Below are 22,092 nucleotides of genomic sequence, written 5' to 3' on the forward strand. Positions count from 1 at the left end.
CGTTTGGATTCTGAAGGTGTGGAAAGAGGGGACGAACCTCCAAATGCACTATAAAAAGGACATTAGTTTTCTGGCATTGAACCAGGTCAAACTGTCTTCCAGTTCCCAGGTGGAAATGCTTAGAGCTGGAAGTGGGTTGCCAAATCAGGGAGTTTAGCGCATTTGTTTCACAGGGAAGCCAATCCCAGGACAGTGGAAGCCAGGGAAGCTCAGAATTCAGCTTGGAATTCCTTGAAGGCCAGGAACAAGGATATCTGGGGGCTAGGCCGCCCTGGGATCCCACTCTAGACCAGGGTCTGCAAACCAGGGCTATGGGCCCGATTTTGTTAATAAAGTTTTATTGTAACCCGGCTACACTCAGAGTGCTCTTGTAGCTGGGAGAGAAACCGTGTGACCCCCCCACCCCCCAGGCTGAACATATCCTTTACAGGAAAAGTCTGCCCGCCCCTGCTCCAGGCATTCTGAGCCTTCAAGCCACAGGTCTGTCCTACTTCCTGACAACCAAGTTCAAGTTTAGAGAAATCTCGCAGACCCACTTTGGCAGGGTCTCTTTGGCTCTTTTTTCCCCTGACACATCAGCATACAAAGAGCATTTATCCAAAGCCCATGCTGATTTTTTTTTTTCCGTGTTCACCGCCATTTATAAGACTTTTCCTTGAAACGATCTTGCTTTCTAGGGCAGGGGAGGTGGCTCAGTGGTAGAGCACTGGCCTGCAGTGTGAAGCCCTGAGTTCCATCCCCAGCACCCCAAAAGAAAAAAAGAAAGTTCTCTTGTGTTTTTAACAACAATGCGGGCAGGCGGAAGCCTTCCCATCACCATTATGCCTGGAAGGCCAGTATTGTTTCTATAAATAGAAGGTGCCCGTAGAAGGTGACACCTTTCAACTGCACCTGAACGCTGCTCCACCCTCCAGAGCCCTCTCTGCATCACGCCTGATCCCGAGGTGCACCTTACAGACAGATGCAGATCGCTCCCCTTCTTTACCCCACCAGCACCCCTCCACCACCCCCTTCGCCAGGAACCTGCTCACTCTGTGTCCAATCCACACAGAAGCCTGAGGCATTTTTTGCAAAAGTTTGGTCAGATCTCCTCAGTCCTCCCTCTGGTCAAAGTCCTCCAATGGTCCCCATTCCATGGAAGAGACCTCCAGGAGGCCCGCTTGTCCTCCACCCTGCTCCCCTCTTCTCCCGGCACCCCTCGCTGTCTCTCCAATCCCAAAGCTCGGCTCCCACCCTCTCCCCTTCCCCGGAGGCCCAGGTGGCTCCCTCTCTGTCCTCCTCAGGTCTGTGCTGTCCAGTTCCCGGCACCCTGCCCTCGCTGGCCCTTCCCCCTTCCCTGCTTAACAGGGATCTTGTTTGACTCCTGTCCCCCACATCCCCAGAGACGCAGTCCCCGCGAAGCTGCAGCTGAGGTCGACCAGGGTCTGAAACGGCTGGTGCGAAGCTCCAGAACCCACCGAGTCACACGTTTTAAACCGCACAGTGTGCTGAGAGTCATGGTGGAGCCTTGCAGGGTCCCGCTCTGTCCTGCCCAGATGTGAATCATCCCTGGCAGCAGCTGCACACGTCAACCACCCATTGGCCTCTCTGTAGCGGCCTCAGTAATCAGAGGGACTGTCACAGTGTCACAGTGCTTGTGTTCAAGGAACCCCTATTTTTACTTAATAATGGCCCCAGGTGCAAGAGTATCGAAACCAAGGAGTCCCCAGGCATAAGCCACGGAGGACAGATGAAGCCCAGGACTGTGTGGCCAGGCTGCCAGGCATCCAGGAGAATTTGCAGTACATCCAGGGTCTGATGTCACCTGCTGTTTCAGGCATCCCTGGGGGTGTTGGGATGTATCCCCTGCAGAAAAGCGGGGGACTACTGTATTTTGATCACTGAGAGATGTGGCATGATGCACTATTATATTTTAATTTTACAAAAGGGTAAACTGAGGCACAGGGCAGCAAAGACACCTGTCCAGAGTCACATTGGAATTCCATCTTTGCAAACCTTTGAAACTGTGAGCCAAAATGAATCTTTCCTCCTTTAAGTTGTTTATCTCAGGTATTGCGTCATAGCAGCAGAAAGTGAACAAACATGGGGAGAGGGAAAGGGAGTTATTTTTCAATGGTTGCAGAGTTTCTTTTTAGAAGTTTTGAAAACAGTGGTGATCGTTGCACAACAGTGTGACGGCAACCGAAGCCACTGAATTGTACACTTAAAATGGCTGAGACAACAACAATTAAATCACTGAGTGTACACTTTAAGCAGGCAAACTGCGTAGCAGGTGAATTATATCAAAACAGCTGTTGTAAAAAACCAATGTGGATCAACAAATATATGAAAACATGTTCAATGTCTCTAGCAATTAGAAAAATGCAAATCAGAACTACACTGAAATTCCATCTCACTCCAGTCAGAAGGGCAATTATCAAGAATTACAAGCAACAATAAATGTGGCGAGGATGTGGGGAAAAGGCATACTCATACATTGCTGGTGAGACTGCAAATTGGTGCAACCACTATGGAAAGCAGTATGGAGATTCCTCAGAAAACTTGGAATGGAAGCACCATTTGATCCAGCTATCCCACTCCTCAGTTTATACCCAAAGCATATTACAGTGATATAGTCACATCAATGTTTACAGCAGCTCAATTCACAATGGTGAACTACAGAACCAACCTAGGTACCTTTCACAGATGAATGGATAGAGAAAATGTGCTACATATACACAATGGACTATTACTCAGCCTTAAAGAAGAATGAAAATATGGCATTTGCCAGTAAATGGAGGAGCTGGAAAACATCATGCAAAGGGAAGCAAGCCAATCCCCAAGAGCAGGCTGACTGTTTTCTCTGATATGAGGATGCTAATCCCCAATAAGGGAGTGGAGGTTAGGGAAGAAGAGAGGTACTTTGGATCAGACAGAGGGGCGTGAAGGGAGGGGAGGGTGTCTGGGGGTGGAAGGACAGTGGAATGGATCGGACATGACTACGTGCGCCGTGTGATCCTGCATCATGTGCAACCAGAAGAACGAGAAGTTGTACTCCACTTGCGTGTGAGGCATTGAAGTGCATTAACTGTCATGTGTGACTAGTCAGGACGCCACCACCGCGTGGCAGAAGCAATGCCGGGCCAGCTCCTGGCACCGCTTACCAGGGTCGGCACTGCCCACTTCCTGCCCTTGGAGGCTGGCCTCCATGAGAAGGGAACTGCTCTGAGACGGCTGAGCCAGGAGAAGTCCGAGCCACCCGGAGAGCCAGGAGCCTGAGACCCGTGCACAGAGAGCAGCAGCCGCCGTGGACTCCAGCCCCAGGTGGAAGTGGCCCTAACTGCACCACAAACCCCAATCCAGGCCACCCCTTGAGCCCCTGGGGCGAGAGAGGGTGACGGATTGCTGCGAGGCACAGAGTTCACGCCACGGAGGGAGAGCCCTCACGAGGAGCCTCGCGCAGGAGGGCTCTGCACCGAGGGCGGTGCCGCCGCTCAAACACGGGCGCTTCCCGCCACCTCCTATCCGTCTGGCAGGTGGCCTGACCTCTCTAAACCTCAGCGTCCTTGAAATGGGGTCACACCTCCTTTATCCGTGGGTCTAAGGAGGTGACACCTGGCGGGACACTGCCCCATTTTGCCCACCTGTCTGTCAGCCCTCGAGGTCTCTGGTCCATCTCCTCCTGTCTGCAGGAAGCTGTGACGGGGTGGCCTTCAGGAGCCATGGGACAGGGGTGAGAAAGCAGTTGCTGGATAGGAACCGTGAGCTCAGGGGCTCTCGATTCTTCCTCTGGCCCCGACGAGCCTGGAAGCCTCCGGCCCTCAGGGAGCGCAGGGCCCTGTGGACACCTTGACCTCGAATCTCTGGTCTCCATAAGTATAAGACAATGTATTTCTGTTGTTTTGAGGGACCCAGCTTGTGGTGATTTGTTACAGCAACCCCAGGGAACGACGGCACAGCTGTCCCCCAGTATTCATGGGGGCTTGTCCTGGGACCCCCTCAGCCACCAAGATCCATGGATGCTCAGCCCCTTATATGAAATGGCACAGTATTTGCATATAACCTATATGCATCATCCTCTTTATTTATTGGTACTGTGGATCGAACCCAGGGGTGCTCTACCACTGAGCTACAACCCCAGTCCTTTTTACTCTATTTTGAAACAGAGCCTCACTAATTTGCCCAGGCTGTAATCCTCCTGCCTCGGCCTCCCCCCCAGCTAGGATCCCAGGCATGGCCCCCCTGTGTCCAGTTCTCCCATGTACTTTAAGTCATCTCTAGATTACTTTTAATACCTCACGCAATGAAGCTAAGTAAACAGTTGTTCTATGATAAAGTTTAAGGAATAGGAACAAGAAGAAAGTCTGGACGTGTTCAGATGAAGTTTGTTTTTCTGAATATTTCCGATCTGTGGTTGGCCACCATGCCAGACAGGTGCTTATCACCATCTCAATCTACAAACCTTCATCTGCTGCAATTGACAATTTACACACCAGGAAAGGAATGCAGGTTCCCACACCCAGCGCAGGCACGGGACACGGGAAGCACCAGGCCCTGACCGCACTCTCCTGGACTCTGTCCAGCAGCGTCTGGGTTCTCTCTGTCCAGAGAAAGTTTTCAAGTCACTTTCTCTTCCTGTCTCCACCTGGACCCAAGCCACCCCCTGGGTGGCTGCAGGAGCCTCCCGGGTTCTCTGCCTTCAATCCAGTTCGCGTGGAGCAGCTCACGGGGTTATTTTAAAGTGAAGCCCATCATGGAAGCCACCGCAGCCCTCTGACCACCAAGAGAACAGAACCAGCCTTCCAATGAAAACCTCAAGTCCTGGGGCCGGGGCTGCGCTCAGTGGTAGAGCGCTTGCCTCGCATGTGTGAGGCGCTGGGTTTGATCCTCAGCACCACATAAAAATAAATGAATAAGATAGAGGTCCATCAACAACTAAAAAAATATTTAAAAAAAAAAAAACATTTCAAGTGCCCCTGTGACATGAGGACAGGGCCCTGCTGCGGCCCTGCCTGGAATGAGCTTCTCTGAGGCCTCTGGCACTAGTGCCATGACTTCAGGCCACCAGATTTTATTTCTGTTGGAGTTTTTTATTCCTCATTTTCTCGTTCCTGATTGACAGCTTGATTGACACCACACAAACTCCTCCCTCCCCTCTCTCCTCTCACAGTGGATGTGAGATGGAGTGTCAAGGTGAGTGTTGACAAGTTCCTGGGTTGCACTCGCCCCTGGGGACGAGAGCCGTAGGCTGACTACAGGCGTCGGCTCCACTGAGGCGCGTCCCCCCCAGGGATGTGAACAGCGACTCTCAGCGTGGACAGGCTTGTCCACATGGGCCTGCCTAGGTCTGCCCCTTACAGTGCCTGGCTGCTGGAACACTCCCTGTTAACCTGTCCACGTCAAGGACCACAGTCAGACAGCCGACGACCCTCAACTTCCAGAGGGCTCCTGGCCGAGGCAGCCGCCTTCCCTGTGAGCGCCCCACGGCCACGGGCGCACTGCCTCTTCCTGAACCCTGCGTGTGCCCCACCCTGTGAGTCCTGGGCAGAGGGGGAGGCAAAAGGAACCTGGATTACAGAGGAAATGGGGCCCAGGGATCACGGGCGTGAGCCGCGCAGCCAGACCTGGTTCTGCTCTGGCTGCCATCTTCCATAAGCTGTAAAAAGGGAAAGAAGTAACCAGAAGGCAGATTTTGGCTCAAAAACTCTTTTGCTTGACAGGGGATCACCTCCAGAGGCACACAGGAGGGGCTTTAAGCGGCTGGTGAAGGGACTTGGTTTGGAGTTGATGGCTCAGAGATTCCCGGTGTCCAGCCCTGAGGTTCTGTGCACTGTCTGCCTGCCCAGGCCCTGGGGTTAGTGCTCAGTCCTGAGGAATGGCAGGTATCGGGGCAAACCCATCTCTACAGTTACCACCAATAACTGCTCTCTCTACAGATGGCAGATGCTCTTCATTTGAAGACTTAGCCTCTCCCCATCACAGGGCAAATTTCTCCCACATGGCAGATGAGAAAACTGAAGCAAAGAAAGCCACAGGGCCCTTTGGTGGGCCAGGCTTTATCTACACTCGCCCTGTGCAGATGGATTTCCAAACACCACCACCGATGGATGCTCTTAAACATCTTGCAAAGCCACGGTGGTCCAGGCTGGGGTTGTGGCTCAGTGGTAGAGCGCTCACCTAGCATGCACGAGGCCGTGGGTTTGATCCTCAACACCACATAAAAATAAATAAACAAAATAAAGGTATTGTGTACAATTAAAAAATAAATATTTAAAAAAAGCCGTGGTGGTCTGATTTTTTTTGCCCGTGAGTTCACTGAGGCTCAGAGAAGGTTAAACAAAACGTGCCCCTGTTCTTGCAGCAAGAGGGTGGCAGTCAGGACTGGAACCCAGGTCTGTCTGGCTGCCTGGTTTTTCTGCAGAAACCGAGCCTGATGCCTAGGGTGATTCTGCAGAGGCAGAGAAATGCAATCTTTACCATCATTTGCTTCCTGCAGCAAATTAAAACTACAGCAAGGTGCCCGCTTCTTATCACAACCACCAGGAGCCATCTGCTTCTCACTCCAGTCTTTTAACAGAAATCTCTGAGGGCTTCTCCTCTCTCTCCGCGAAGCCAACTCATGTGGCGCGATGTCTTGGAGACTCAGCAACTTTTCCCTGAAGCCATGTGGCATCAGCGTGATGCTCTTACTCCCAAAGGACGTCCCCAGACAAGCCTGGGCTCTTCATCTCAGACTTGAGGAGCCCAGAACAAAGAACGGAGCTCACAGAGATGCAGGTGTGGGGCAGACAAGGACAGACGTCAGTGTCCCCAGATAACAACCCTTTGGGCCCCAAGTTGGAGCCAAAGTGTCAGGATGCAGGGATCTACTGGGTTTCCCTGTTTTCCTCTCTGCCCATGAACTCCCGCCTGGACCTAGCCCAGCACAGACAGCTGAGGTACTCCAGGGGCACCTCAGCCTCAAGAATGCGCCTGTCACAGCCAAGCCATCATTCCACCGGCATGCAAGCCCCTCTTTTAGCAAAGTAGATGTGACAAGTGGAAATTTCAAATCAAGAACTCTTTCATAATTGCTTACAAACCTCATGGAGATCTTGCCCAACTGTCCCACATAACAGTGAAAAAAACAAGGCTCAGAGAAGACAAGCAATCTGTCTGATGCCACAGAGCAGGCTCATGCCAGGGAAGGGTTTCTGGAGGGCTCACTACGTTCCCATGATACTTCCTTCGGAGGTTGCTTTACCACGCCCATCCTCCAAACAGGGAGGCAAAGGCTCAGAGTCACGGGAGTTGCCCGACACACAAGAAGGCACCCCCAAGTTGACCTAGATTCCTGGTGATGGGATGCATTTCCCAAGAGAAAATAACAGATGACACATTTATCTCCATGGCAATGTTTTCCTTTTAATTGCATTAAGATTAAAGAAAGAGAGAGAGACCTGACCTGCACAGATCTAACTGCTTAAGGTGAAGCTCAGTAAACACAGCCGACCAATTTGATTTAAAGAAACACCGAGCGAGCTCCAAGAAAAATGCTGACGTTCACTGAGCAACTTCCAAGCGCCAGGCCCCTCCTGCAGGCTTCCCCTGGGCTCCTCCTTCAGCCCCACAGTGAACATGGGGTCCATGAGCTCGTCACACCCCCTTAGAGACTCAACACCCAGTGCAGACCAAGCTGCCTAAGTCTTCACTCCTGGGAAGCAGCCCAGCTGGGATTCGAACCCAGAAACAAGGGTTCAGGCCGTGCTCGGCAAAGACAAAACTCTGGAACGAGGGATGAGAAGGACTGAGCCTCAGAAATCAGTGAGCTGTAAGCGGGGTGTTTCCTGGATGGCACCCTAAGTTCTCTCACAGCCCGTGGTCTGCGCCCCTCTCCGTCTCCCTGCTGCTGTTTGAGGGGTCTGTCCTCACACGCCTTCCTCTTCCTCACTCTTCAGGCTTCAGATGATTCTTCCGGAGCCCACTCTCCAGGGCCCCACTCTCAGGCAACGGGGCCCTGCAGGGCTGTCCTCCTCGCCACCCGCGGCCTCCACCTGCCAGCACCACCTCCAAGCCTCTCGGAGTCAGGCTCTGAGTCACCCAAGACGGAGACTGCTGCCTTCAGGTGTTAGCCGGCCCCCTGTGAGACCGGCAGTTGTTCAAACGTGTGCAGGGGGGGCGGGGGGCAGCTCAGCAGAAGAGCATGTGCCGGATGTGCACCAGGCCCTGGTCTGATCCCCAGCAAAACCAAACAGCTCCCACCCTCCAAAAGTGCAAAGGAATGCACGTAAAACTGAAGAAATCCCAATAAGACAGGTGGATGGTGTCCATGCTGGTGTGTCCAGGCCAGCAAGATGGTGTCACTGGGATACGCCGCAGAAAGGGCGCCCGGGATCTCTCGGTGTTACTTCTTACCACTGGGTGAGAGTCTACAGGGATCCCGAAGCAAAGGGCTCGTTGAAGAGAAAGGCCAAGCAAATTCAGGACCTAAACAGGCACCAAACCTGCTCAAGAACTTCTCGGAAAGTTGATCTAACGACATAGTCGCAGTCACTCAACAACTGCTGACCTCACGTTCCCTTGGTATCAGGTCCCAGGACAATGCCGGGGCCCCAGGAAGGACACAGTTGAGTTCGAGGGACTTACCAGAGTTCTGGAGACGGTGAATGAGCTGAGAATTTCAACAGCGTGATAAACTCACGCGAGAAGGCGGCCAGGGGAGAGTGGCTTCCCCAAGAGAGGTGGGGGACCCGGCTTGGGCACCGGGAAGGCTTGAATGACAGGGGACCTGTCCTAGGCCAGAGGGGGCTGCCTCTCTGGACAGATGCCCTTGACCAATTCTCTCTCTCTTTTACTTTTTTTTTTGCGGTGCTGGGGATGGAACCCAGGGCCTCGCACATTCCAGGCAAGTGCTCTACCACGGGGCCCTGCTCCAGCCCTGGCCCTAGCAATCCAAATACAGCAAGGTGTATAACCTTGGAGGTAAGCTCCTTCACTTGTCTGTGCCTCTATTTCCTTGTTTATAAAATGTTGCCGAGTTCAGAACTACCTTGAAGGGTCTTGAGGGTTAAATGATAATGCAGGCGAGGTGCTCTTAACAGAAGGCAGGGCAAGGGCCCTCTGGTCCCCTGTTAAAAGCCGAGCCCCACACAACCTTTGATTCATTAGCTTGTTCATGGCTCTCAGGGTGGCCAGCTTCACCTGTGGGCCTCCCCGCACCTGCAGCCAGGCGACAAGTTGCAGAGGGGCTGGCCGCCGCCCTCCACTAAGCCTTTGCAGAGATGGAGCCTGCTCGGATTTACAACCTCCTAGGTTAAAGATCATCTTGGTGAAATTCAGTTGCAACCTATTATCACCTAGGAAATACCTCTGGACCCTTCAAAGGTCTGAGCTAAGCAAATCTCCCGTGAAATGTGCTGGGGAAGTGCTCATCCCCCAGGTAGCAAAGGGCAGGGACCTCTACGTTGGCCTGTCCTTCGAGATGGACGTGCAGAGTCCACACGGGCAAATGCAGTGACCTCTGTCATCCCGCACTCAGCTGCAGTGGGCTGATGACATGAACGTGCTCCGTTCCCATAAGAAGGAACAGAGAACAATGCGCAATGGCGAGAGTTTCAGGCCCTTCTGGGGGGGGGGGACCTCCCTCTCAACCCCGCCCTGACACAGGTGTGAATCTGCAGTACTGGAGACCTCTTGGGATACCGCTTCCAAGAGCCAAATGTCACCAGTTCCACTGCCTTGGCCTCTCAGGGACGCTAGCTGGGAGTCCTCTGCCACCCGTCCCACAGACGAGGAAAGGGAGGTCTGCAGAGAGGAGTCTCGGGGAGCGGGCGGCACTGCTGGCTTCCAACAGAGCCCTTCTTCCTGGACCTACAGGGTCCGCACGGGGACAGATGGGTCGATGGCAGGCTGCCGTGGGGACGGTGCACTCAGCCCAAACATGGGCCACTGCCCAGCTTCAGAAAAGGCCAGAACAGGGGGACGAAGACCAGAGTTCCTGTCCGCAGGGGGTGGACGGATGGCTGACCACTCTGGGCAAACTTTGCCTCCAACTGTCTGTCCCCACCTCAGGGTCCCTTTTCCCCACTCTCTCCTGGGACCCACTACCCAATCCTCTTAAGAGAGAAACCAAAGTGACCAAAATGGCTCCCCCCAAACCAGAGCATGGCTTCCTACCCATCCTTCAACAGCCACCCTTCAATGCCAAACCCTGGACAGGAAGCAAGTGTCCCTGTCTCTGAAAGGCCCTTGTACCCCACTCCTTGTCGCCGGGGCTTTGGAGCATGTCCACTGCTTTCTCCACAATCGCTGCTTCTATTCAGCATTTTGGACTCTCCCTTTGAATTTGCTGTGGCAGCAGCCCCACCCCCCACCCCTGCTGTGACCAAAGCAAAAGACATTGCTGCTCCACGGAGGCGGGGGACAAGCACGCGGGGGCCACAGGCAGCACCAGCACACCAGAGGCCTCCCTGGGCTCAGAGTCTTCAATCCTGGCTACCCTTCTCCACGCAGCCGGTCATCCTCACCGGTCATCCTCGCCGGTCACCTCGAGCTGCTTTTCCCATCTCTGAAATCTGACCGTCTCGCCTCATCAGGTCGCTGTGAGCAGCCAGACGCGCAAGCACCTGCCGGGCTCTGAGCACACCCTCCCTGCCCGCTCAGCGGCCAGTGTTGGCGGGTCACTGTCATCACGATGGAACTCAGTCCAGTCCCCTGAACGTTCCTCGACTGAGCGTGACCCGGCCTGGAACCTGTCCCTAGGTCAGAACGTCCACGCTCTGCTCTGTGTGGCTCTTCTCCGGGCCCTGCCTTGGGCGCCCTGGAGGACAGCGGCACCGAGGCAGGGCTGGGTGCCAGGCATGCAAATCGGCAGCGGGCAGTGATTTGCACGAATGTTCCTGGGTCTGCTCATTTCCAGCCTGTCCCCGGACACGCTCAGCCTGCAAAGCCGGCAGGGAGCTATTTGCAGCTCTGGACAGGGAGAGGGGGCCAGGCTTGTTCCCCCAGGGACAGCCCTGCAGAGGCGGCGCTTTGCTCTTTTGGCTGCTGTTCAGGAGCCTTGCCCCGAAGGAGCTGTAAGGCCTTAAAAGCGTTTGCTGAATGGCCAGCAGCCTGCCTCTGGGATTGGCTGGCTTCCCTCAAGGAACCTGGGCCCAACGGGGGGGAGAAGGTGTTTGTCCGCTGTCTGCCCAGCTTCCAGAAGGATCTCTCTCAAGTGCTAATAAAATAGCATCATCACCTTGCTTAAAACTCCGCCACGGCTCCCCTTGGGTCTCTGAGCCAAGTCCAAACCACGGCGGTGGGGCACCGGGCTGGTCACGACGGGGCCCTTCCTGCAGCCTCCCCTCCATCCTGTGTCCTGCTGAAGGCCTCCCTGTCCTCTGGACACTGGTTTCATAGGGAGAAAAAAGCCAGGTGCCAACAGAAAATTATGCCCGGTCTACGTGCCGCACGAGCCCTTGGCTTCTCTGATTTTTAGCTCTGCTCATGATAAGGAGACCGTGTTCCTCTGAAACCCCTTTGTAAGTTGTAGGAAAATGTTAGACAAAGCAGATTCTGCCTTGTCCGACCAGTCTGCCTCCATTTGCAACGCATGTCCACCTTTTTTTTTTTTAAACTCTGTACCCATCTGAGCTTTATTTAGCTTTCCCTCCAAACTGGTTGTAACATCTGCTTAGAATCAATAGCCAGGGTTCGTTTCCTGTTTGTAAGAGAGTCGTGACTTCACCCTGAAGGTTTTCTTATCGCAGCTCATGAATGCTTCAGGCCTGTGCCTGGTGCTGCTCTCTGCCCAGAAGGACTTTCCATCTTTTCTGACCTTTCCTCCTGCAGTTTCTTCCCCAGCATCCCAGGGACAGGCACCCTCCTTGTACCTTGAGCTCTCATGTTTCCTGACCCTGAGGACAAGGCAGGTCCACTGTCTGAGGGCCTCTGTACCCCAGAGAGCCCAGGATGCTCTGGGCATTCTCTGTCCCCAGGACACACACACACACGCACTCACGCCCACTTGCTCCTTGTACTGACTGTACACAGCACACAGAAACCACGCAATAAACGAACACAGTCGTTAAGGACTAAAGTTCAGATGAACTTCAGCCCCACTGATAAGGCACTGAGAAGGAGCCTTGTTCTCCTGTTCAATACTCCACTCCATTGGCTCTAAGAACCCAATGCACACTTGCCAAATAAATGAGAGAAGCCACATCAGGTCCTGGTCTTTTGTACACTTGGAGGTCACCTCCCATCTCCCCACTTTTGGAGAACAAAGCTAATGGCTTCACAGTCCCCCTCCACATTTTCCCACATCACTGCTGTGGACGGCAACCCCTTCTCTCTCACTCCCCCTTAGGGAATGGATGGCAGTCTCTCCTCTACCTCATGGTCATCGTGTGACCTTGAGCAAGACACTGCCCCCCGGGACGTTCTCCATGGAGAAAGCAAGGCCAGCTCAGGCCTTCCACGAGGTCGAGCATGTCAGGTAAAGACACGGTGGCCAGTATGCCTTAGGGACGCTCCAGCCCACACTGGGAGAGACGCTGTCCGCGGGACTCGTCAGCAAGGCTGGTCGGTTCTAGCCCTGAGCGTGACAGTTGTGGGAACGTCCAAGGGCAGGTTTCCAACTCCAGGGTGCCCAGGAAACATGCCAAGAATAGTTTTCAAATGCTGATTCAGCTCTGCAGGCCTGGGTGGGGCCCGAACTTCAGCCTTTTCCCCCAGCTCCCGGATGACACAATGTTGCTGGTCACCGTCACCAAAGCACAGTGCGCCCAGCCTTGAGGACGTCAGCACAGCTGAGGGGCAGATCTGCAGCATGTGCCCACAGTTAAGGCAACAGACATTAGCACCTGCATGGATTAGGACCTCCGAGAGCCGACAGGTTGGCAGGGTGGAGGTTCTCAAGGAACAAGGGCACTGGGCTGAGAGCCTTTGCCAGGTGGGTGATTCTACTGAACCATCGGTTCTGGCTCGGATCATCAATCTGAGTTTTAGTGAGCCCTCCAGGGGTTCTGATGCAAGTTAAGGACCACCATGCTGAACAGAGAAAGGGTAGAATACTGCAGTTGGAAAAACAGGAGAGTTGTAGGCACATCCCAGAACTTACAAGTTGCATCGATTTGTTCATGTATCCATTCACACACTCATCTATCATCTAGCCAACTGATGATGGGGTTGTCTGTCCATCCATCCACCCAGCCACCCACCCACCCTTCCATCCATCCCACCACTGATCCATCTACCCACCAATCCATCCATCCATCCATCTACCCATCTATCCAACATTCAATAGGTCCTGAATACCCAGTAGTACGTACCTGTTAGGCACAAGAGATCTCACTGAAGTTGTAAATATTCACGCCTGTTTCAGTCTCTAACAGTGATTCTCATCACGGATGATTTTGCGCCGCAAGGGACGTTTGGCAATGTCTGAAGACATTTTGGTTGTCTCAACCTGGGGGGAGGTTACTAGTGACATCTCATGAGCAGAGGCCACGGATGCTTCCAAACACCTCATGAAGCACAGGATGCCCCTCCTGCCACCCCCTACTGTGAAGTCAACAGTGTTGGGGCTGAGAAACTGCTTCAGACATGGGCACAAACAGTGCTGGGGTCACCTGGGTATCCCACGGTCACAAAACAGACCTTGACCCACAGGAGCTGAGCTAGAGTTTAGATGGACAAGGAACTGGAGCTACCGAAGCACACTTGTGTATAAAGAACTGACTCCACCAGCAAGAGCAGCCCATCAAGCATGAGTGAAGCCTCGAGCGGATGCTTCCCCAAAGGTGGCTCCAGAAGGCAGCAAAGTCCCTAGAGGGTGATCGACATCACTGGCTGTTTGGGAAACGCAAGTCAAAACCATCTCGCACTCGCCGGAAAGGCTACGATAATAATGAAGCAGAAAATAACAAATGTTGGTGAGAATGTAGACGAGCCGGGAGCTCCCCACACTGCTGGAGAGGGCGAGTGTGTTGCTATTGAGGACTGCGGTCAGGGAGTCCCCCAAAAGGACAAACAGAAGGAGTTACCACGTGACTCATCAGTTCTACTCCTGGGCATGTTCTCCACAGAACCTCAGACAGGTCTTCCCATCAAAACTCGTACATGCATGTTCACAGTCTCAAAGACGTGAAACCAACCCAAGTGGGCATCAACTGACAGATGGATAAACCAGTTGTGCTCTCTCCATACAACAGAATATTACCCAGCCGTCAAAAGGAACCAAGTACGGATACATGCAAAATCATGGAGAAATGACACAAAAGGCCATTTATTGCATGATTCTATTTATGTGAAATATGCAGGCTAGGCACATCCACAGAGGTAGGAGGCCACTGTGGTTGTCGAGGACTAGGGAATGGGGACCGCACATGAAGTTTTAAGGTGATAAAATATTTTGGGACTTGATAGTGGCAATGGACGCAGGACATTTGAATGTACTCCATGTCCTTGGGCTGTGTACTTTAAATTGGTTACAGTGGCCTATTAGTGGGCATGGCGGTGCACACCTGCATGTCCAGCTACCCAGGAGGCCGAGGCACTGGATGGCAACTTCAAGGCCAACCTGGGCATCTTAGTGAGACTGTCTCAAAACAAAATAAAAAGGCTGGGGGTGTGGCTGAGTGGCAGAGCACTTGCCTAGCATGTGCGAGGCCCAGGGTTTAATCCCCAGTACCACGAAAACAAAAGAGGTCAATTTTATGTTCTGCAAGTTTTCCCACCAAAAAAAAAAATGCATTCAATAAATGCTCCCTGACTATCTGTCACACGGCAGAAACTGTGATGTGCATCTGGGACAAGGGACGGCCGCAGCAGGTGTGATCTCTGCTTGCCAGGTATACAGAAGGAAGGAAACCCGGTACCACTGATGGACCACGGAAGGCTGGGTGTGGGCAGAGTTCAGAGGCTGCGGTAGGGAGGGGGAGGGACATGTTCCTATGAAGGACTGAAGGTCTGAAGGGGAATCTGCCGTTGGAAAGTCGTCTTATGGAGGGAACTTGTAATTAGAGGTCACACCCTGTCACCCGTTCCTGCAATGCGCGAGCATCTGGAGAAGGCATGGAGAGCTAGACAGGAGGGAGGGGGAACCGGAGCACAGCTCCCCTGGGAACCCGCTCCAGCCCCACTGCCCCCAACTGCTCCCTCCTGGAGGCGCAGGGGACAAGATGGAGGGGGGGGACCTTGATTCAACCCAGTGAGCTTTCTCAGAGGCCCCAGGCTCCCCAACTGTCACTTAGGAAGCTTTTGTTCTCTGCCTCCTGACAGGGGGCAGGCAAGGGGCAGGGGGGCACTGGACAGATGCAAAGAGATCAGGGCTCACGTTAATTAAGTACCGACTGTGTACCAGGGGCCTGAACACAAGGTTCCATTTAATCCTCACAATAACCCAGGGAGACAGGTCCTGAGAGTGGCTAGGCTGAGGCTGTCACACCTGGGGAGCAATCGGGCCAGTCTCACAGCAGCTGCACCTCCACAGGGCTGGAAGGAGGTCTCCCACTGCAAGGGAGCAGGCTCCTCCTCCTGGGGCCTCAGGTCGTGTCTCTCCAGCCCCAACCTCTCCGGAGGCTCAGAGGCCCCGGTCTCTGCCGCTGGCAACTTCTGGTGCCGGCAAGCCCCCGAGACCTCTTTGGGCTGTACTTTGGTGGCCGGGGCAGGGACAGCTAGCCAGGGCGTTCCTTTCTTTATTCTTCCCTCAAAAACGCATTCACATAATATATGTGTCTCTTCTTTGCCCCCCAGTTCCCTACCGATCCATTTTCATGTGTACTTACAAATTATCTTTTCTTTTCCAGTCTACACAGATGATCCTGTAGGTATTGATCCCGTGACTTTACTGTTTTCACTAAATTGTGTCAGCAACATCGATCTACCTCATTCTTCTAGAAACACTGTCCATTTCCCACGTGGATGCACCGAACATGAACCCTTCCCAGAGGGGTGTGACCAAGCCCTGCACTGGACACTCCCAGGTCATCTGTGTGAGCATCCCACAGCAGATTCCTCGAAGCAGGGCTGCTGGGCCAAGGACCCGCAGCAGGTTCAGGTTCTGGGAGAGTCTGCCAATTATCTCCCTAGGAAGGCACCCAGCCCTCACGTTTCTAAAGCTCCTTTGGCCTGGGCAGTTTCTCACCCTCTAAAGCAGGGAGGCCAGATGCCCTCAGGCAAGTCTTTAAACCTCAGTTAAAAGCCTTGGTTTCCTGGTCTGTAAAATCGCAAATCTAGTGTAGCAGACCTAAGGGCGTCTGGAAACCAGCAAGTGCTATTTTAAATGTGATGGACTACAGTTGTGATGTGATGGACTACTACACTGGGAGGCGCAGCAGCTGGACAACTGCCCACCCACCCCCCAACCCCCAGTCAAGCAGAAACCAGAGCCAGGAACTTCTGCAAAGAGGGGAAGCGGTCTTGGCTCCACACAGGCTGTGTTCCACCCACCCATCAGGCCAGTGGTTCTCCCTGGTGAGGAGGGGACATCCAATCACACGTGGAGACATTTTCTATCAACAGAGGTGGTGTTGTGGACACCTCGCCTGTAGAGGGCCAGGAGGACAACCAACATCCCACCATGCACAGGAAGGAAGAGCTCACCCCAAGTGTCAGCCTGGGAGGGTGAGACTCCTGATCTAGACCCTTCTCTTATCAGATGACCACCTACAACAGACCTCTTTCAGAGATGCAGAGCTGGGGCTCAGAGAAGGGAAGGGCTTGCTCCAGGTGCCCCAGGGAGCAGCTGCGGGGTTCCTCTCAGCTTTATCTGACTTTGGAGTCCAGGTCAAGCCCACACCCTGTACTGCCTCTCAGGGAAGAGATGGCTGTGTCCACTGGCAAGATTATGTACAGCAAAGTTCTGAGTTCTGGAAGCGGAGCTGCCCCCACCCACTGGCTTTAAAGGTTTATGACTTTGCACTTGGAATCGTAATCATGGCTTCTCCCCATTAGCTGTGAGCTATTAACTCATTTAACCCTGAGGAGGATAACAGAGAGGTGAAAGATTTTCCTAGGACCACACACCACGGGGCAGATTGGAGATCCAAGGACCTCTATCCTCATCTCTGAACTTTCACCTTGAACTTGGTTCTCAGCTCTTAGTTGAAGCATGATCACGACCCTTTCCCTTGGGAGCTGGGCAGAGGTAGGAATGAGGAGAGCTGCTACCCCTGACTCTCTCATCGGTAGGAACCAGGTTGCTGCTACCTGGCTGGGTGGTCCTAGAGATCTGCAGACAGAGTTTCCCCCTTGGTGCCGCAGGAAAGGATGCAGGGATCTGAGCAGGAATGAGACTCCTGCAGGGAGCAGGGAACCAGAGGGACTGGGCGGTTATCTAGAGGGAAGGGATGTGACTTCCTCCGGACCCTCTGGAGTTCCTGGGGCAGCAGTGCCCCTGCAGTGGCAGCAGTGCCCCAGCACATGGCCACCGATGCGCTCTGCTCTTCTGGGCCAGTTTGGAGTCTGGCAAGCCTGGATTCCACAGAGGGCTCAATGAGACCTCCAGATGGGTGAGCACTGGATGCAGACACCCATGAGCACTGGATGCAGACACCCATGAGGGGCTCCTCCAGGTGCTGGCCGGGGGTGGCTCTGAGTTCCAGTTCTGCCCGTTCCTAGCTGCATGACTTTTACAGATCCTTGGTGCTTCCTCTGACAAGTGGGGACAAGGTGAGGACTGCAGCTAGCACGGGGACCCTGTGGCCCTGTAGGAGCGGTGGCTGGCTCTGTCACTTACTGGCTGGGTGACCTTGAACGAGTCTCTTCCTCTCTTTGTGCCTCAGTTTGTCCAACTGTCAGAGGAAGGGTCGGAGTCCTTCATCAGAATCCCTTTTAGGTCTTAGGATGCTAGACTGGCTGTTTGCCTCTCCCCGGGGCCGACCTTTGGCCTCGAGGAAGCACATTCTCTATACTTCATGCTGTGGTGCCAGCTCCAAAGAACAAGGCAAAACTCATTTGCTTTCCCTCCCTTGCCCAACCAACCTGGTCTACCTGAGAGCTGTCCCCAAGCCCCCCTTAGGTCACAGAATCCTGCCTTAGTCCAGCCTCACCAAAATAGCAAAGCCAATTTTGTCCCTAGACAAATGTATGGGCCCAGCAGCATCCATCTCTCTTGGCCGAGTGCCCAGGGAATTCCGCTAGGCAATGCCCACAGGAGATCTGAGGGGCAGACCCAGGGAGCAAGTGGGGGTTTCTTGGAAGAGGGCCAGCAGCCCCTCTCTGCCCTGACACCCCTTCTCTAGGAGGAGGAAGGACAGCCTCAGAGGAGGTATGTATGTGTTGGTAGAGGTTGGGGGGGGGTCCTCACTGGCCCAGCTGCCTGAGGCCATCTCCATTGTTAGAAGGGTCTCCAGGCCTAGGGTCACAGTGCCCAGGGCTTCAGGTCCTCTCTGGCTCCCTGAGTGAGGGAACTGGGGTGGGATTATCAGTGGGGCTGTGAGGTCGGGGAGGAAGAGCTTGAGAGAGGTGGGAGGGTGGGTGTGGGGTCTTAGGGTGGGATTTGGGTGAAAGGGTTAGGAAGAGATGGAGAATTCAGGGATTGTGGCCAGACCACGGCCTTGTTCCTGGGTGTGAAAGGCTCTCCTCAAACATCCCCATTCCAGGGGGAAGGGGGACAGCCCCAGGTGCCTTAGTGGAGTGGAGGGGGCAGCTTCCCCTCTCTTAGGGGTGGGGAAGGGCAGGGAATCATCCATTTCCAGAGTCTGGTTTCCAGAGTCTGGTTTCTGAGGTGGGGATGCAGGGAGATGCGTATGGGGTTGGAAGGTGACTTGCAGAGTCTCTGTCCCAGGATGTCCTTGTCCTATTGAGGGGCTTATTTCCCAGGACCTCCATATTTTCCACGGGTGGGGGAGGGAGAGGACACTGTTATCTACGAGCTAAGAAGACGCTCATCATTGTGAAGGGGATGAGAGGAGAAGGAAGAGATTCAAACTTAGTTTATTTGGGATAGGGAAGGGGCGCCATCTCCAAAGAGGGCTCTGATACCCAGGAGGTTCCTGGATCCCACTTTGTAGGGGTAACCTTCTATTCCAAAGGGTAAATCCTGGAGGGCAATCCTATTTCAGAGCTGGGCCATGAGGAGGGAAAACGGAGCTATTTTGAAAGGAAAGGAAAACGGAGCTATTTTGCTCAGTGGAGGGTGAGAGACCCTTTCTTTCTCCGCGTCCTGGGAGGATGGAGGGCCCGTTTCTGGGAGAAGATGCTCCGTTTTTGTAGTCTGGGGGCAGAGCAGAAGTACCCCATCTCGGCTCTCCTCGCAAGAGCCCGCCCCCCCCCCCACCCGCCGACCAGGCGCCTGGTCCTTACCTCCAGGCCCGGGCTCGAATCCGCTGGGCTCCGACTTGCGGGGTCCAAGATCTGCGCTCCGGCTGCGCCTAGTGTCTGCTCGGCTTCCCCCAGCGACTCGCCGGGCTCCCAGGCTCCGCCGAGCCGCCGCGGCCAATCAGCGCGCCGGCCCTGGCCCTCGCTCGCGCCGCAGCCAATGGGCGCGCCCGCCACGGGCCACCGCCCCCGGGGGGGAGGAGGAAGGCGGGGCGGGGGCAGAGTCCGGCCTCAGCGGGTGGAGGAGACTGGGGCTCCCGCGGGAGGCACCAGGGGTCCCGGAGGAGGGAGCGCGAGGGCCGGGAGTGGGACTGGGACTGGAGAAGAGACGCCGAGGACCCCCATCAAGTTGGATGGGGGAGGGGATCTGAGGTTGGTTTAAGGGAGGGGGCGGCTCTGGAGGTTGATTTAACTGGATCTCAATTACAACCCCTCGCCCTCCTGCTTTAGACCTTCCCGCGGAGGGCGAATTTAGCTGCCCCAGCCCCGCCTCGTGCCTCGAATCTGGTGTCGGGTGTCCTGGAGTCCCAGTCAGATGGTTCCATATGAAATGGGGTGGGGGGAGCTTCGTGCCTCCCCAGGATCACGGCTGCGGCGCTCTCCCGGGCCTCCCAGATGCGCTCTCCACCGTCTGGCCATCGGATCAGGAAGACCAGTAGCTTGTGCATGGCAGGGCAACGCGAGAGCCCTGGACTAGGAGTCAGACCACCGTTCCTCCTGCAAGATCCAGGGCAGGTCACTTCGCTGCCCTGATCCTCAATGGGCAGAATGATTGCACCTCCTTTATGGGTGCAAACGACACCCAGATGTCTTGAAGATGCCTTCATACAATTAAAATTGCGGCGTGAAAACTAGTTAATACTACCGTGGGGATGACTGATAACCCCCTAACGTTCTAAAGGTCACAATCATTCAGTGGTAAAATCAAAGACACAAAAATTGCCCACCAGCACAACGTACAGTCAAGTGCTCATGATGAATGGCTGAATGAAGATGCCAGACCTTCAAGGGCCAAGGAAGAATACATCTTGGCTCTTGCCACTCCACCTTACCACAAGTAACTGTTTCTCTGGTTGGCTGGGGTCTGGCAGATCCTTCTTGCTGTCCGGGAATCTAGGTGGCTTTATATCTGATTAGACAAGAAGGGTTGTATCCTAGGAGTAAAGGAATTCAGATGAATTTAAGTCAACAAGTAGATAAATTCACAAACCACCAAACAACCACCTCCTAGGGTGACCCATGATTGTAGGAACCCCAAAGAAATAATAAATAAGGATAATTCAAAAGGACAGAGAACTTAATGGACCCTCAGTCTGTTGAAATAGAGAAGGCTTTGCTAATCTCTTCGGCATGTTAATCCTGTCACCTTGCTTGAAGAACTTAAAGGACTTAAAGAAGGGGCAGGTGTTGAAATCTAGCAAGTTTTCCTTAAAACCTAAGCCACACAGATGGCCTCCCTTTACTGGCCAAAGACCCGCCCAAAGAAATCAAATGGTTGGCAAACACGGGAGAAAACGCTTTGTCAAGGAGAGTCAAGTTAAAACAAAGAGATGGAAATTTTTCATCTACAAAAATTGCCTTGTTACTATAATTGCTATCGTTTGTGGAGGTTTCAAGAAATTGCAGTTCCATGTATTATTGATAGCAGTATGATCACTGTCTTTCTGGAAAGGAACTGGGCGTTCCTATTTTTAAAAAACTCCTAAACATGGGCTTACCCTTTGACCTGGCTGTCAAACCTTTAATTTACCTCAAAACAATGAAGGGTGCAAAGGTTTGAGGATAAAGTGCTTTGCTGTCGTTGTGTCTATTAGAATCCCAAACTGGAAACAAATGTGCAGCAGGAACCCAGAGGGGAAATCCATTGCATGAAATCGAACAATACACACAGGTGCTGAAAAATGAGTAGTCCAGAAGGTCACTCTAACATAGTAGGTGAACACAGGTACTCAGAAAAGCAGTGCATTGGGTATTGTCCTATTTTTTATTGAATCTATATAAGTTGATACAAACCGATCAGTGCTATCTAGTAGAACTTTCTAGGATGGTAGAAATGTTCTGTTCTGGGATATCCAAACTTGGATCCACTGTCACACGTACGCACTGAGTTCTTGAAATGAATAGTGGACCTAGAAACTAAATCCTTACTTGTATCTGATTTTAATGGTCACATATGAAGTGTAGGTAAGGGACAGGTAAGGAACAGGGTTAGACTAGTGAGAACCTACGTGCCCATTGGAAGTAGTGATTTCTGTGTTCAAATTAGGAGTGGTTCTAATTTTATTTTAATTAATTAATTTGCAATTTGCAGATTTCTTTTGAGTGATTTTTGTTTTCAGTGCTGGGGATTGAACCCAGGGCCCCATATATGTCAGGCCATAGTTCTACCACTGAACCACATTCCTCGCCTACAATTTACAAATGATCTCTAATTGTTCTGTAATGAATATCTATTATTCCTATACTAAGAAAAAAATTATGCCTAAGTTTGGCAAACTATTAACTCATACAAACTGTAGCAAAGGCAGCCTGACACATTTGTTTCTATGTGAACCATGAGCTAAGAATGTTTTTTTTTTTTTACATTTTAAATGGTTGGAAAAAAATCAAAGACCTAAATTCTTTGAAATGAATGAAAATTATTGGAAATACAATAAGTGTGTGCATAAATAAAGTTTTATTGGAACACAGTGGTCGGATTCATTTTTGCATCAGCCATGGCACTGCAATGGCAGAGCAGAGTAGCTGCCATAGGCCCCTTTGGAAGTCTGCCTCCTCCTGAGCTACGGCCATCAAAAGAGTGTGCAGCTGTCTCCTCTGGTCATTCAT

At 53.0% G+C, this 22,092-nt stretch overlaps 1 protein-coding gene across 1 annotated transcript in view; it reads right to left on the reverse strand.

The window, feature by feature from the left end:
• Abat (4-aminobutyrate aminotransferase) overlaps window positions 1-19,399 on the reverse strand; it is a 77,975-nt gene extending 58,576 nt beyond the window's left edge. Inside the window, exon 1 of the mRNA XM_015490743.2 lies at window positions 19,249-19,399. The gene's annotated coding sequence lies outside the window, so the exon portion shown is untranslated. The remainder of the gene's footprint in view (window positions 1-19,248) is intronic.
• Between the last annotated feature and the right edge of the window lie 2,693 nt (window positions 19,400-22,092).

This window comes from Marmota marmota, unplaced genomic scaffold, assembly GCF_001458135.2.
Source record: "Marmota marmota marmota unplaced genomic scaffold, marMar, whole genome shotgun sequence".
In the NCBI taxonomy this organism is placed as follows: Eukaryota; Metazoa; Chordata; class Mammalia; order Rodentia; family Sciuridae; genus Marmota; species Marmota marmota.